Source organism: Phascolarctos cinereus, unplaced genomic scaffold (genome assembly GCF_003287225.1).
Source record: "Phascolarctos cinereus isolate Bilbo 61053 unplaced genomic scaffold, phaCin_HiC Scaffold_7;HRSCAF=346, whole genome shotgun sequence".
NCBI lineage: Eukaryota > Metazoa > Chordata > Mammalia > Diprotodontia > Phascolarctidae > Phascolarctos > Phascolarctos cinereus.
In genome coordinates, this window is record NW_027556180.1 from 162,874,313 (window position 1) to 162,892,372 (window position 18,060).

The window sequence follows — 18,060 nt, forward strand, 5'->3', positions numbered from 1 at the left end:
GGGAGAAGGGGGTCAGGTCTTGCAGCAGGATATTACAGGGTAAGAAAGTAGCATGAGTGAAAATCTGTTCTGGGGCAAGGAGGCCCCAGGTACTGAGAGAAGTTCCATAATGAGCCAGCAGTAGAGCAAACATAGTTTTGAAGTCTAGAAAGTCAAGAACAGGACTAGAAGGGGAATAAAGACATAAAACTTACTCCTTGGCAAGAGACGAGAGAACTGTCCAGGGAAGAATATTTGGTGATCCAAACAGACATGCTGACATTGTCATCGTTGACATTTCCAGCCTTCCTTTCCAGTGGCAGAGGCATTGCCCAAACTTCCCCTATTGGAATAGTGAGTTTTTTGAGGGAATTTAGACCCAAACTAATCTGAGTCCAAAGGAAATGAGAGTATATTCACTAGGAATGTGGGCTGGGGCTATTTTCTTTGTCTTATTTTTCAATTCTGTTATGAATTTCTTTAACGTTTCAATGCCACTGAGATTCTTTGTTTGCAAGCAGATGAATCAGCTAAATACATGCAAAGTGTGCTAACTAGAAACATTTCCCAGAGCTTTTAAATCTAAGTGGAGGCAAAAAAGGAAATTTTAATTATTAAGAAACTCCATGAAAGCTATCTAGTCTGGCTATCAGAGGCAAGGGTTCAACACCTGGGTGACATTTGCTTTAGTGACTACTACTAGCCTAAGGGTAGATGAACAAAGCAAAGAATAATACAGTATGAATAATAACCAGGATGTGATGCCTCAGAGAGGATGGAGGGCAGAGGAGGAAAAATTTGGTAAGGACATGGGGCTTAAAAGTACTGGATATCATGGGAAAGCAGTTGTGGGGATAGTTTGGGGGTGATGGAACTGTAAGAAAGTCAGCAAAGCCAGGACATACAGAATTTTGAAATACTAACAGTCCTCAACAAATATATCACTTCCAGTTAATAAATTATTACATGAAGATAATTAGTATTTACATTAGAAACCACCAACATGATTATTTTTGCTAGACATTAGTTAAAGTAGTAATACTTTTAACAAAACTCAATATTTCATCATTGTGAGTATTCCTGCCATTAACTAAGATTAATGCATACTCTATTCATTAGATGGTATTTTTTTTAATACAATTGGGGTTAAGTGACTTGCCTATGGTCACATCACACAGTTAGTAAGTGTCTGAGGCTGAATTTAAACTCAGGCTCTCCTGACTTGAGGGCTGGTGCTTTATTCACTATGCCACCTAGCTGCCCCCTTAGTATTTCATGAGTTGAGATAGTAAAGAAAATCATGTGATATCCCATGTTCTTGTTGATGAAATCTCCAAACTTAGCTATCCAGGTCCTCAGTTTGAAAAACACGACAATTGTCACCAGACTCATATTCGAAACCTTTGTGTCCTATCAGTCTTTACCAACGCAGGATCACTTCCAACCTGTGATGAATGATTCATGGCTGCTTATTTTAGAATACTATAGTAATAATAATGAGAATAATTATAAATTCAATAATGGCTCCTCCATGTAGCATTGCTAGAAAAGTTATTGTTCTACAAAAGTAGAAAATAAATCTACCTTAGAAGACTGACCTGATGAAACAGCAGAGAAATAAGGAAGGTCAAATGATATCTGAAGCCTTATCAGTGGTGAGAGGAAACAAAAGAAAGGAAGTAAGCAGGGGCTGCAAGTTTTCAGTTTGCTACATGAGACCTTCCAACTCACAATAGTTACATTTGGGTTTTGACAAGAATTTGTTAACTGAGGACTCACTAAACAAGTCAGCAAGAAACTTTCATTTTTTATGTCTTTCAAATTTTAAATATCATCTTGTTTATTATTTACAACAACACTGTGAGGAAGGTGCTACAGGTATTTTTAGTTAAAAGAAGAAACTGAGGCTCAGAGAGGTAAATTGCTCATGGTCACATAGTTAGTATCGAGGTGGAATTCGAATGCAAATCTCCCCTATGCCAAGGGCACCACTGTTTCCTCTAGGCCACTTTGGCTCTTTCCAGAAAGAACAATGGATTTGGTGATAGAAGACCTAGATCTGAGTTCCTTCCAGGTCATTGAAATGATCTTGCCAAACTGTATGATCTTCAATAAGTTAGTGAAGCTCTTTGGACTTCAAGGTTCTCATCTGTGAAATGGGAATACTGGCTTATGTGATTCCTTAAGGTTCTTTCTCACTCTCAAATTTTATTATTCTAATGAGACCCTTGTCTTATGTATGGCCTTAATAATTTGATCCTTCTTTTGTTTGGGAGTTTTGTTGTCTTTCCACGACTATAATAAAACTCCTCTGTTCTACTTCCCAAATGGCTCGTTGGGAACTTGAGTTCTCCTTAGGCATTTGTTTAACCTTGTGATGAAACTGTTTTTTGTCTTCCCTTGTCTACCCCCATGAATCATATCTCTTTCTTTCACCAGGCCAAATTCTGCCCTGTGTTACTAACACAAGGCTCTCATTGAAGTCCAACTCCTTAACTGGAATGGGATTTGGATCAAGTTTTCAGAGGAAAGAATCTGGCTAGTTAAATGGGACAGTAACCACAGATATGTGACTTAAAGGTAATTGCCCAAGTTGAAGGAAATAAATAATGAGGCACCCCTTTGGGTTTCTATACAGACTTAAATGGGGAGGTACCATAGAGATAGAAGATGTGTGAGGATGTCCTGGGTTTCAGCTATGCCCCAACCTCCTTCCTGGTTGTGTCACCTTGGCAAATTAAGTTGCCCAAGCAACTTTCTTTTTTTTTTCAGATTTAAGTGATTTATTTTTAATTTTCAACATTCACCTCCACAAGATTTCTAGTTCTGAATTTTTTCCCCATCTCTCCCTTTGCCCCACCCCAAGACAGTGTGCATTCTGAATGTCCCTTCCCATAATCTGCCCTCCCTTCTATCACACACCGCCCCCTTCTCTTATCCCCTTCCCCTTCTATTTTCCTGTAGGGCAGGATAGATTTCTATACCCCATTGCCTACATATCTTATTTCCCAATTGCATGCAAAAACAATTTTTAACATTTGTTTTTAAAACTTTCGGTTCCAAATTCTGGAACTTTCATTTTTCAAAGAGATACTGGGGAAGAAAAAGGCAGCCACTATAGATTAAATATACTGTAGCCCCAAGACAATTAACAAGTGGACAGATGGGACAAAAGGTAATTTGATTCACTTGTTAGTCAAGAATTGTCAAGAAGAGCTAGCAGCATGGAAAAAATGAAGAATCTGTGTCTTTCTTGGTTATGAAGAATTAAATATTCCTTGAAAGATTAAGTTATACAACTCTGAAGCTACTATCTCAACCTTCACTTGCACTTATAGGCTGGGTCCCTAGAGAACTGATGTTACAACTGCCCTCAGGGTACTATGGTTAAGCCTTAGGTGTTGGTAGGGTTATCTTTCTAGCCCTTCATGAACTCCCATTGGTGTGTACTTCCCATGATTATCAGGTTATATTATTTAGTCTGATATTCAAGGCAACTTTTAGAAACAGTTGTCTTCTGTAGTAGTACAGTTGGTACTATTTATACAAAATACCCCCCCACACACACACACACATACACAACGCTGTGATATACTCTCCTATCAGTATATCCTGCCCATTGGAAAAATGGGCTCAAACTTAGAGTGAATATGTGGCAAAAAGGAAACTCGGCTTCTGGTTGCTACAAGTTCTTTGCTCACCCTTGTTGAACTCCTGAAATTCCCCTTAGGTCTCATGTATCTTCTATGCTGGGTTTCTTATACAGCTGTCTTTCTTTACTGTGTCTAGCTTGTTCTTGATTCTCAATGAAGACCTTGTGATCACTCTTCTGGGCACACTGTTAGGACTAAGATCATGATAGAAAGTCCAAAAATTTGGGGAAGAGAAAATGGGAGGCATGATCATGAAGCAGTTCTCTTGCAGGGGTAAGAACACAAGATTAGAATTCAGACGACCTAGGTTAGAATCCTAACTCTGTTCACTTTGTACCCAATACTTAAAATTTCACCTCTCTGGGCCTTATTTGGTTCCTCTGTAAAATGATAGACTTAAAAATTATCTTTAAGGTTCTTTCCAATTCTAAATTATGTGAATATATGAAAGGATATCATGCAGAAGAAAGCAAAACCAGGAGCAATGAGTGGCTTGTTATAGAGAAGCAGGTATCAGTAAATGTAAGGGAAAAAAAACTTCCTAATAATTATAGCTGTCCAAAAATAGACTGCAATATGTGGTAGTTAGTTCTCCATAATAGAATTCCTTGATTTAAGGGATAATGTAGAGAAGATTCCAGTTAATATCCAACTTGGAAAATATGGGCTTTAAAATCTTGCCCATCTCTGAGATTTTATGATTCTGTCATTCTTTGAACTTTGCAGAGAGATAACTAAAGCTTATCTTCATTGCTTAATAAATCAATGATTTTTTCAACAATAAGCTTTTTTTAAATATAAATCTTTCTAAAAATATATTACACAGTCCCATGACTTATTAAACACAATAAGTTAGGCACAATTAACATTTTCTTACTGATGTAGATAAAGCGTCATATTTGTGTTGTTGGTGTCATAAAGTGATAACCCTCAGGAGTTACTGTGATCTGTAAAGCCAGTTGCCTGGAAGTAGACAGAAGAAAATGGATCCTGGAGACTGGAAGACTGCCAGAGAGATGTCAGTATCTGGTACAAACAGATGGTCTAGGAGACAAGAAATGAGAGTGGGAGTCCACGGTTTACCATTGTTCAGAGCAAGTCAAACATCTAGAAGCTAGAAGTGCAAGAAGGAGGGCAGAGCTTATTAGATTTGGGAAGTTAGGTGAGGTTTGGACATTTAATGGGTCATATAGGGCACTAAAAATTAGAATATGCCTAAGTGATCTGGAGCCTGGGGGTTGTTCATTTTTTGCCCTCTCAGGGGCTATGCATGTAGTTGTGAGGAAAGTTGTCATAGCTAGCTACGAAGGGGGTATAGGAAGCATCAGCTGCCAGTATGGTCCTCAAAGCTCTACTAAAGTAACCAATAATTCTTTTGTCTTTTCCTTTTCTCTCAACTGATTTCAGACTCTTCCCTCTGACTCTTGCTACTCCTAATTTGGTATCTCATTAACACATGGATGAATTGAAGGCTCCTAAGAGCAACTAGATGATTAGAGTTATTAAAATAAATCATCTTAATTTTACACACAATTTGAAGTCATTGGACTGGGTTTTAAGGAGCACTAAATATAGCTTCAGACCTCTGCCCGGGGAGTCAAAGTTTATGTGCTTTACAACAATTTTTCTACTGCTCAGGTGTGCCGGTGGTTCCCACAACTACCATGGTAGGTAAAGTACAGTAATCATCTTCATTTTTAAAAATGAGAGATTTGAGTCAAAAATTAATTATACACATTCACGCAGATGCAGAATCAAGGTTCCTAACTAGTAGCCCAGTGATTATTCTACCATTACACACACAATTGTCAGTAGCCCTCAAGTTTTAGATTCTAGTACTGATGGGATTGCTCTCTGTATGTTCCTATGTAGCTGAAAAGAATAGTATTCAGCAGTTAACCATACAGAGCACACTGCATGTTCTTGGATTGTAGCTGTGTTTGTTCATTGAAGAACCTGCCTATTATTTCTAACCATGCCTCTGACTCACTTCAAAACCCCATGAAATCTGGCTTCTGACCTCATCATTCAGTTGAAACTGCTCTCTCCAGTTACCAGTGATTTCTTAACTGGCAAGTTGAATGGCCTTTTCTCAATTCTATACTTCTTGACTTCTCTGCAGTGTTTAGCACTGTCGATCACCATCTCCTTTTGGATTCTCTCTGCTGGTTCCCCTCCTACCTGCCTGATAATTCCTTCTCAATTTCTTTTGCCAGATCTTCATTTAGGTCATTTGGACTAACCGTTTTTATACCTGAAGGTTCTGTTTGTGGCCTCCTTCTCTTTTCCCTCTATACTATCTTGGTGACCTCATCAACTCCCAGGGGTTTAATTATCATCTCTAATCAAATGATTCCTATATCTATAAATGGAAGCAGCACTAAAGTAGTACTATTTTTTCCTCCTTGAGTTCCTGTCTAGTATTAATAACTGACTTTTGGACAATTTAAATTGGATGTCCCATAGGCATCTCAATCTCAACTTGTCCAAAATGGAACTCATTATCTTTTCCCCAAAACCTTTCTGTCTTCCAAATTCCTCTATTACTGTTGAGGGCACCACCAAACTCCCAGTTACCTGAACCCAAAATCTTAGTTTCATCCTCCATTTCTCAAACATATTTAATATTCAATCTGTTGTCAAACATTGCTGTTTCTACCCTAAAGACATATTTTATATATGTCCACTTCTCTCCACTCTCCATCCAAATACCAACCCCCATCATCTCTTGCCTCGACTATTATAATAGCTTTCTAATTGCTCTCTGTATCTCAAATCTTTCCTTACTCCAGTCAACCCTTCACTCGGTGCCTAAAGTGATTTTCCTAAAGTGTAAATCTAACCGTATCACTCTTCTATTCAATAACTTCCATTGGTTCCCTATTACGTCCAGGATCAAATGGAAAATCCTTTGTTGGGCATGTAAAACTGTTCACAGCCTGAATCCTTCCAACCTTTCTAGTCTTTTTATACTTTGCTCTTCTCCACACATTCTATAGTCAAGTTACACTGGCCAGAATACTGCTGTTCCTCCCAAATGACACTCAATACCCTGTCTTCATGTTTTTTCACCAGCTGTTTGTCCTAGAATGCTCTTCTTCTTTGTTTCAGATTACCCCCTTCCCTGGCTTTGTGCAAGATTCATCACAAATCCCACCATCTGCAAGAGACTTTTCTTTATTCTCCCCTCTCCCTCTAATGTTTGCCTTCGTCCTTTTGAGATTAGTTGCTATTATATTGCATATATTTTATAGGTACATTGTTATTTGAATATTGTCTCCCCTATCAGAATGTGGGCTCTTTATGGATAGGAAACATGCTTTTGACTTTGTAACCCTTATACTTAGCACCATGCCTGACACATTGTAAGTGCTTAATAAATGCATGTTGACTGACTAATAATGCATCTTGTAATCAGAGATAACATTTTGCTCAGAAAGAATATTTACTGTCTTAAAGTTCCTGGTATTTTTTCTGAGGAAACTACAACTTCACCACTCTATTTCATCATGCTTTGGAGCATCCTTGAAACATTTCTTTTCTTTCTCATTGCTTTCTCTGTTTAACACAGAACAGCTGCTTAGGCATCCTCCTAAACACTTGTGCAGCCCAGTAGATTAATGTTGTGATGACCCTCACTACAATGCTAGGAAACTCATTTGGGAGGATATATGATCCAGGGGAAAGAGGAATGAACTTGGCAATAGAAGCTGTTGTTGTCAAGTCACTTTTCAGTCATGTCCAACTTTCCATTTCCCCATTTGGGATTTTCTTGGCAAAGATACTGGAGTGGTTCGTCATTTCCTTTTCCAGATCTTTTACCAGATGAGATACTGAGACAAACAGTGAAGTGACTTGCCCAGGTTCACGCAGCTAATAAGTGTCTGAGGGGAGATTTGTACTCGTGAAGATGAATCTTGCTGATTCTGAGCCCAGTACTCTATACACTGTGCCGCCTAGCTGTCCTGCAAATAGAGTACTTGAGTTCAAATCCCAGTCCTGCCATTTTTATGATCTCACACAAGTCACTTTCGAGGCTCAAGTAGCTCATAAATATAATGAAACAGTAAAACTACATGGAATTGAAGGTCCATTCTAGGCTTAAAGCTATAATCATGATTTTCCAAGGCCATACCTACTGATAGGCAGTGTCTTACCACTTTTTAAAAATGTTGACATAATGCTTTAAAGTTTATAAAGTCCAATCCTTTTGATATGATAACCTTGTGCTATTGTAGTGTTGGAAACAGCTAGGTGGTTCAGTGGATAGAGGGCTGGGCATGGAATCAGGAAGACCTGAGTTCAAATATGGCCTCAGATACTTATTAACTGTGTGACCTTAGGCAAGTCACTTAACATCTGTTTGCCTTATTTCACTGGAGAAGGAAATGGCAAGCCATTTAATTATCTTCGCCAAGAAAACCCCATGGAAAATAGTGCTCTGATCTATGTGGTCATGGAGAATCGGACTTGACTGAACAACTAAACAGTAAAAACAACAACAACATTGTAGTATTATCCCATTTTACCTTTTAATAATGAACTCAGGACTTATACCCAACTAATTATTGCTATGTATAGTGGGTTCAGACACTAAAGTCACATGGAAAGTTGGAGATAATTTTAATTACTTAGTTTGGGCCAGTGCTTAATACTATCCATGTGAGGCCACATTATATCAGCTTCCTTATAAATGTCCTGGCCTCCTTAATGCCAAAATCTAAAACCTTGCAAATCACCATATGAAATTAGATACTGTACTAATTGAGCAAATAATAAAATAAAATAAACGATCTTTCACATTGGTTCTGAGAATTGAAATCTTTCTTTATGTGTTGGTCTTAGACTCTCCAGAGGCAAGAAACATACTAGAGTAGATTATTGCACTTTAAGTCAGTAAGATTGGGTTTGGAATCTTGCCTCTGATACTTGCTAGCTCTGTGGCCACAGATAAGTCACTTAACTTCTCTGAAACTCTGTTTCCTCATCTGTAAAATGAGAGTTGCTTAAAGGCTCAAATATAGCAACATACATAAAATACTTTGCAAGCTTTAAGTAGATCTTTTCCTATTATTTTTTTATTTTATTTTATTATTTGACACAGCTTGATAGGCAACCTCAGTCTTCTTCAGGCATTCTTCCATATCATTATGCCAGCTCTTTAAAACAATAAGTGATTGCTTGCACATTTAGTGTATGTTGAGTACAACAACTTTGAAAAGCTTATACAAATTTAGTCTGCACTAACAGAGGGATAGTATACTTCTATTTAGCAATAATAATGTTTGTAATATAAGTCCATTATTAAAAACTCTTATTTTGCTTCCTTCATCCTTGTTATGGAAAATTATTTTCAGACTGTATTGTATCCCATCTTCTTTTGTGGGGTTGTCATTAAGCACTCTACCATCTGTGAAAGGGATGAACAATGGGAGAAAGAGTACTATGCTACTCTCAATTGGTCAGACCATAGCTGAAGTATTTTGTATTCAATTTGGGGCACCATATTTTAAGGGGTACAATAACAAGTTGGAATAAATACATCCAGAGAGAAAACTGATGAACACTGATTGCAAATTGAAGTATAACATTCTCATTTTATTTTTCTTGCATTTTTGAATTATGGCTAATATGGAAATATGTTTTGCATGGAAAAAAAAGTGAATCAGGCCAATTACTAGCCTGATCCTACTACTGAGCAGCATGGAAGCTTTGACATGCTCTGTTTTCAATCTGTGAAGCTTTACCCCTTCTTAGGCAACCTGATGGTCCCCACATGCCTTGGGGTTCAATATTGGTACTGAACTTAGAGTAGACACCTAATCTATCTTGTGTTGTTGAGAGAGAAGTGAAAGGAATACTAAGCTTTGAGTCAGAAAACTCTACTTCTAGTCCCAACTCTGATACTAGCTATGCAATACTTGTCATACCAATCAAATGGGATAACTTATGTTAAATGCTCTAGGAGTAGCTTTAAGGGGAAGAAGAAGGACCATTATGCTGTAAGGGAAGAGATTTCACTTTAATATAGGCCCCCAAATCTTATTGTTATTGTTTGTTGTTCAGTAGTGGCTGATTCTTTATGACCTCATTTGTTTTTGTTGTTGTTGTTGTTTGTGATAAAGATACTGGAGTGGTTTGCCATTTCCTTGTCCAGCTCATTTAACAGATGAGAAAACTGAGATAAATAGGGGTAAGTGAATTGCCCAGGGTCACACAGCTACTAAATGTCTGAGACCCGATGAGAACTAAGGAAAATGAGTCTTCTTGGTTCCAGGGGCAGCACTCTATTCACTGCACCATCTAACTACTCTTGGTCCCCAAATCTTAGAGCAAGGTTAAGCTACAAGAGCTTCAGTTTTAAGTTTCTAAGATTTTATGAGACTATATATGGAGTTCCACCTTCCCTGCATTGGCAGCCAAGACTTTAAAATTGATTTCCAAAGAGCTTTGAGTCCATTTATGTGTGAGGGTAGGATGGTGAAATAGTCAGGTCCTGAAAATCACAAGACACCAGTTTTTCTTTGGAAACAATTAGAGAAATCAGATACATGAGCAAGAATCTTTTCTTTAGCTATTAAGTCTCTAGAAAGAAACAATTGATTTGCTCCAGGCCATGGGTTTAATTCAGTCAAAAATAATCAACAATTGTGATAGGCTAATATAAATAATTAGATTAAAATTGATTTGCAAAGAGAAACTAAGCTTTAGCTGTAACTTAGGCTTCTCACATAGAATTTGGTAAAATTGGGAAGTAAGTCAACAAAAGCATTTATTTTATCCTGTACTTATAGAGAATTATGTTAAGGTCTGGGGATAGTAAGAGAGATAAAAGACAGTCCCTGACCTAGAGGAGCCCACAATTTAACGAAAGAGTAATAATCAATTAAGTAATAATAATGGATGTGTGATCATGGATAAATCACTTAACCTCTCACTGTCTCTAGGCAATTATGCTTAAAAAAATCATGTTACAAATCTGCATTAGTAGAATCCCAGAGTTCCTTGTACAAATGAAATCACAGGTCTTGACTAAACAAACAACAACTATTTATATAACACTTTAAGGTCTGCAATATAGATACACTCAATCCTCAACACTGGAAACTTCAAGTATTTATGTGATTTTATTAGTAACCTCATTTTCACTTTTGCATTGGCAACTGAACACATTTGTGACTATGTGCAGGAGAGAAAAAAATGAGAGGTATGATGTGCATGCAAGGCTGGTATCCTACTAGGCACTTCATTGGTCTTGCTTACCCTATGCTTATAAAGAACTCTCTATATATTCATTGCATATTTTTGCTGTTTGCCTTTAAAACTCAAGTCTTTTGTTGCAATTATGCCCATAAAGTGCAGTGCAAGTTCTTTGGCTTGTAAGATGATGCCAAGACCTTACCAGTTTCTGCATCTTCTGAAAGCAGCAACTGAAGTCCCAGCAACCTCTCCCTTGGTTGTCAAAGGGTAGCCAAGGTAGAGAGGTTTACAGCACCAAAGTCTACAATGCAATGCCCACACACTGCCATCTGACAGTGGTAGGTAAAATTTAGGTTAAAAAATGGTATAAGAATTTTATTTGCTGTACAGCATTTATGGTATTTTAGAATGAAAAGTGAATGTTGTCAGAAACCATTTTTTAAATTGAGATGTTAGTACAAAAGGCCACAGAATTCTAGGGAAGTACTAGCAAGAGAATGTTTTGCATGTCACCAATTTTATTTTGTGGGCTGCATTTTGGGTGTTATTTCGTGGTTACTGGGTTAAGAAAACTGCGTAAAATGTTTTGTTATAGATGTAGAAAAATATATTTTCAGCAATGTCTAATGGAAGTTTAGAATTTTTGGTGGTCACAGGAGCCTAACACCCTATTTACCATAGGTTCAACGTATTCATGCCATTCATGCAACATATTCATTACCCTGTGAGGATGAGAGAGAAAAAGAGAGAGACAGAGACAGAGAGAGATTTTTATAGGTGTGAGAATCAAATGAGCTAATATATATACATATATATGTATGTGTGTGTATTTATGTATGTTATTTCATCTAATACTCACACCAAACTTGGGAATTAGGCATTGCATGTATTAGCTCAAATTATAAATTGGGAAATTAAGGCTCCAAGTACTTAATGGAATTTCATGGGTCACACCTCTAACTTGTAACTATTAGAGATAGGATTTGAATAAAGTTCTTTCTCACTACAGGTCAAAAACTCTGATTCACTATGCCTTTAATATCTCATTTGGAATTTGTCTTAAGCAACCTCCTTCTCCCTGTCTTCCCCTCTTTTCATTCAAATGTCTGACCTGTGTCCTAGTTCCTTAGCCCATGATCTTAATTAGCCATCATAAATTCCAGTAGGACATTAGTTTGACAAGTCATAAGTTGCTCCCTGTAGAGGGCCGGCTTTGGGGAGTTGGAGGGCTTAGGCCAGCCCAGGTCTTACCTGTAGGTTGTACTAAGCCTGACAGCTGTGAAACTCAGGATGTCAGCTCACCACCCCCCTGTTCTGTCTCTTGAGAACAGGATGCAGGAAGGGAGGAAACGGATGGGGTACAGGACAGGACTCCGGAAAGAATGTAACAGACAAGGAACAAGGAAGTAAGGAAATCACCTAATTAGATTTGTACTTTTCATGAATAATAATGTTACCATTGCTTGATCCAGTACTATATAAGCCTGAGCCCTCAGATCAATAAACAGAGTATGTTCTTCACTGCTCTCACCTGGCCCGTGATTCTTTCTCTCTTCACACTCTGCCGGCATCAGACCACAGCCGGGGACGCAGGCGCTCCCGGCAGCTCCCCACAACCAATTTTGCTTGGGAATTCCAGAAAACTTCAAAGACTTTCAGATTCATAGAAACAAATCTCTGATGATGGAATTTCATTTAGTATCATGACTTTCTCTAAAGATGGAATTTCAGGTACCAGCCTGCCATACTGGACTTTCTGGCCTCCTTCAAATAAAGAGTATTATAAGAGTTTAGAACTAAGAGGCAACTGAAATTCTACAGTTATAAAACTCAAGAGGACATGATAACTGTCTTCAAATATGTGAAGGGCTATCATATGAAGGAAAGATTAAACTTGTTCTCTGTGACCCAAGAGAACAGAAACAAGAGTAATGTGTGAAAATTTCAAAGAGCCAAATTTAGGCTTTTGGAATAGGTGGAAAGGTGTTTATCTACTGTGGTGCAGTGGCCAGGGCACTGGACAAGGAAGCGGTAGTACAGTGGAAAGGCCAATGTCTCTGGAGTAAGATCATTTGAGTTCAAATTCCCACCTTTGGCATTTTCGACCTGTGTGACCTCGTTTAAATTGTTTAATTTCATTGGGCCTCAGTTTTTGTATCATTGAGATGAAAGTTCAAGGAAAAAGAAAAGAGATTTCTGGGACAGTAATAAGCCTGACAGCAATATACTCCTCTGATATGCTCCAAAGTAGAAAATGAGAAAACTCAAAGACAGAAGAAAGAGATTAAAGACTGAAGTAGACAAACCTATGATAAAGAGTAGAAACTGAAAAGGACATTCTGAGGAAATGGTACAGGAAATGAAACAAGTGCTGACAATTATATGTGAAGCAGAGAGAAGTAGAGTATTCTAAATACAAAGAAATAAAAGCTGTTGGGCATGAGGGACAGGAAGACATCATCACAAAATCTGAAAGTAGGTCACTAAATTTAGTCAAGACAACTGAATGTGTTCTTGGTCAAAAGAAAAAGTGAGACTGGGAACCATTGGTCTTCTTATTCCACCCAAAATACCCAGAATACAAAAATACCAAAGGAATGAAGATCTCACGTATTTTTTTTAGACTTCTGTAGAAGGATTTTCCACAAGCTTTCCTGGTAATCCATTTCAGTGTTTAACAGTCCTTCCTGGCAGGAATTCTTACCCAGCCTAAAACCCTCGTGATGTGATTTTAGGCCATATCCCTCTTGTTCCATCCTTAGTGACAATCATAGATCTGAAGCTTGAAGGGACCTCTGAGACCAACTTCTCCACACCGTTTTATAGATGAGAAAATGGAGTCCCGAGGACATTATGGGATTACCCCAAAGTCACACAGGTAGCACTTGGCAGAGGCAGGATTTGTTCACATGTCCTCTGATACAAAAGACACTGTATCATGCTAACTCTTCCCAAAGAAACACTGGTCACCAGCAGAGCATGAGAATGAGCCCTTTCTATGCCTGTAGATCATTACTGTTATCTCCTTAAGTTTTCACTTTTATAGCATGATAAAACTAATGAAAATCAGGGAATTTTACAGTGGAAGTTTGTCTCATTCAAAAGTCATCTAGTCTAACCTTGACCTGAAATAGTAATCCTCTCTATAGAGTCATAGGGGCATCTGGGTGGCACAGTGGACAGAGCACTAGGCTTGGATTCAGCAAGACTCCTATTCATGAGTCAAATCCTTCCTCAGACACTTACTAGCTATGTGAATCTGGGTAAGTCACTTAATCCTGTTTGCCTCAGTTCCTCATCTGTAAAATGAGTGGGAGAAGTAAATGGCAAGCCACTCTAGTGTCTTTGCCAAGAAAATCTTAAATGGAGTCACAAAGAGTTGGACACATCTAAAAATGACTGAACAACAACAACTATGGAATCATTCAGGAGACAAACCTTTAGTGACAGGGCACTGGATATGGAGTCATGAAACTTGCCTTCAAATACCAGTTCTTCTACTTACTTTCATTTTGACCATGTTACAGTATGCTCACACCCTCAGTGTGCCTCTCCATTACCGTGTGTGTGTGTGTGTGTGTGTGTGTGTGTGTGTGTGTCCCCTCCCTCCCCTTTGGAGATTGTTATATTCCATGCTTGACTACCATATAGCAACACTGGTAAAATATTGTCATTAAAAAGATAGGTCTTTTTTTTTAGATTGTAAGCTCTTTGAGGGTAGGGGCAATTTCTTTTATTTTTGTAACTCCAGTGCTTAGCATGATGCCTGAAACATAATAGGCATTTAATATATATTGATTGATTGATTTCCATGGGAAGCTTGAGGTCAAAAATAATTCCTAGTTTTTTAACCTCTCGTCTCACCCAAACCTGGCCTATACTAAGGACTTAACTTCGTTACTTTTTGATAACTATCTTTGGCTAGTAGCAAATCTTAAAGCAATATGGAAGTGTGAGCCATCAGTATTACTACTGACCCTTTTCTGATTTCTTTGTAGCTGGTTTCACTTGTACATCTGAGAAAGGGACATTATAATTTTCTAATTTCTGAGCAGTTCTGAGGAAAATGTCTACATTTCATAAAACAAGATTGTACCTTGCTTTTCAGCACATAGCTAGTTATGTGACAACAGGTGAATGACTTCTTCTCTTGGTGCTCTGTGTACCTCTCTAAAACTATACCTGACCTCCATCGAAAGAGGGAGTGGACTCATTGGAGAGTACCCATGAAATCTCAGTTCTAGACCTTATCCTATGTATGAAAAAATCACCATGGATTTAGAGCCAGAAGATTTGGGTTTGCCAGCTATTCATTAACTTTTGACAAGTCACTGAGGCTCCTGATCTAAAAGCTCCTATTTAAATAAAATTTTGAAGTTTATAAGCACTTTTCTCACAATGATCCCTAAGGTAAATAGTGGGACTAGTATTGTGATCATTTTACAGAAAATGAATATCAGAGAAGTTAAAAGACATATCATGGACATAAGAGCAAAAAAGAGCAGGTATTTGAGTCTGAATCTTCTGAATTCAACACTCTGCTCTTTCCATTTCTAACCCATATTACCTCATGCCTAGGCTGTTACAGTAGCCTGCTGCCTGGCCTGCCTGCCCCAAGCCTCCTCCTACTCTAGTCCACCTTTCAGTGATCTTTCTAAAGTGCAGGTCTAACCATATCTCTCTGTTTTTCTGTCTCCATCTGTATGTCTGTCTGTTTGTCTGTGTCTGTCTCTCTCAATCTCTCTCTCTCTCTCTCTCTCTCTCTCTCTCTCTTCTCTCTCTCTCTCATACTCTCCAACTCAAAAACTCCAGTGGCTCTCTGTCACTTCCAGGACCAAATATAAAATCCTCCTTGTGACATTCAAAGCTTTTTATATGCCCTGAATGTTCATCTTTCCAGTCTTCTTACACCTTACACTTTCCATTACCTGCTCTTCTCTTGCCTCCTGCCCTGTACTACCCCCATCCCTGGCATACTCTTCAATCCAGTAACATTGGAGGTTCCTCTAAAACACTCCATTTCCAGATTCAGAAAATTTTGAATAGTTTCCATCCATTCCAGAATGCTCTCCTTCTTCAATGTAGTCCCCTAGCTTCCCTGGCTTCCTTCAAATCTCAGCTAAAATCTCACTTTTTATAGGAAGTTTCTTCATCTCTCTTAATTCTAGTTCCTCCCCCTGTTAATTATTTCCAATTTATCCTGTATAGCTCAATGAGACATTTATTTACATGTTGTCTCTCCATTATAGGGTTCCTGGAGAGTAGAGACTGTCTTTTGTATTATCAGTGCTTAGCACAGTGCCTGGCACATAGCAGGTGCTTAATTGATGTTTATTCACTGACTGGCTTTAACTCCTTCTCTCTGAATGCCCCCTCTAACTTGTGAGTTTCTACATAAATCAGTATATTGGCATTTCTATTCATTGAAAAAGTTAAAATTCCACCTGAAGTCATGCTGCCTTATCATTAGAAGCTGTACCTCAGAGCTTTATGTTAGGGGGCAAAGAAGACAGGAAAAACTGAATTATATAAAGCAAAAGTAATATCAGCTCCCACACTACTTGCCTCAATAAATCAACAAGCATTAATCCTTATGCATGGCACTGTGATAAACACTGGGGATTAAAGAGGAAAGAAAAATCCCTGCCTTCAAGGAGTTTACTTTCTAACTGGGGAGACACCTTGTATATTAACTGGTATTTACATGATAAATACAAAGTAGTTTAGAAACCTTACAGGGAAAGTGTCAGGGACCAGGAAAAGGCCTCTTGTAAAAGGAGCCTTAACTTGAGTCTTAAATAAAGATAGGGATCCTAAGAGGTCAAGGTGAAGAAGTTGAGCACTTCAAAGATTCAGAGGTAGGAAATGGAAAATCCAGTGTGAGGAACAGCAAGAAGGCTAGAAACATAAAGTAGGTGGAAAGAAGTAATCTCTAAGAATTCCAGAAAGATAAGAAGAGGCCAGTATGTGTGGAACTTTAAAGGCCAAACAGAAATTTATATTCAATAGTAGGGGGCACATAGCTATTTATAAATGGTTGTTAATAGATAGATGTATTGATTGATTGACCCTTGAAGTAATAAGGAGGAGAGATAATAGGGAATTTATAATTAGGAATGTGACATGGTCATGCCTGCACTTAAGGAAAATCACTCTGATTCATTGGTCAAGAAAGATGAGGAAAGAGAAAAGGACATTAGATTTGGCAGTTAAGAAATAATCATTTGTAATTTAGGAAAAGGCAGTTCCAGTTGGATGAGATTGGAAGCCAGATTATAGAGGTTTTAGAAAAGAGTGAAGAGAAATAGACATTCATTGTAGACAGCTTCTTTAAGGAGTTTAACTGTGATGGAGAGGAAGGATATGGATGATTCCTCACATAATAATGAAAGATTCTTAATCTAAGCCCTTGTCTTCAGATAAAACTATTTTAAACAAAATATAAAAGGGTTTTGTTGTTGTAACAATTCATACAAGTAATTTCATCAACAAAGGGAAATTAGCATGTGGCGACTCTCACTATCACATAAAGGCTGTCCATTTGTTATGGTCTTAGAGAATCACCTAAGGCACTGAGAGGTTACTTACCATTACTCACCAATGGTTACACAACTAGTATGTGCTGACACATAAGTCTAGTCCACATCAGGACTTGAACCGAGGACTTCCTCATCAAGCCTGACACTTAGTCCCCTACACCAAGCTGCCTCTCTGTAAGAGCTACGAATCTTCTCCAGTTTATTTTTGAAACTGTACAGAGCAAAGACTGACTAGATAAAATTAAGGCAAAACAGAAAATGACAGGCAGATGATTAGTTTAAAGCTCTTTGTGAAACCAACTTGAGCATAACCCCACCGGGTGGCTCATCAGCCTCGCTCCTTTCATCTGACCTGAGTTAATTCAGTTCCATTATGCCTAGTCCTTCTGCAAGGTTATTTTTGCCATGGACCTGTTTCCTCCCATGCTATATTGGTTCTCTAACAAGGTCATGTCATCATCAGTCATTTAACATTTCTAAAATGAAAAAATGCTTAGCCGTTCTGGAGTTGAAACATAAGTCCACACTCTCACGTTTAGATTATAATAAAAGTCATCTTTTAGCAGTTCTTCCCCTTCTCTTACCTTCAAATTTGTTGGTGATGCAAGCAGCTTGGTTATTGTTTTCTGCCCCTCATTATGCTTGTGTAACTCCATTATGTTAAAAATATACTCATTGTCCATTAGCCT

The 18,060-nt window shown here is 38.1% G+C and overlaps 1 long non-coding RNA gene across 1 annotated transcript in view; it reads right to left on the minus strand.

Moving 5' to 3' along the window:
• The window catches only part of LOC110196694 (uncharacterized), a 33,549-nt gene extending 20,962 nt beyond the window's left edge, over positions 1–12,587 (minus strand). The window contains exons 1-3 of the long non-coding RNA XR_002321284.1: positions 12,364–12,587; positions 4,510–4,676; positions 3,681–3,826 (exon numbers count right to left, since the gene is read on the minus strand). This is a non-coding gene — a long non-coding RNA (uncharacterized LOC110196694). The remainder of the gene's footprint in view (positions 1–3,680; positions 3,827–4,509; positions 4,677–12,363) is intronic.
• Positions 12,588–18,060: the final 5,473 nt, after the last annotated feature.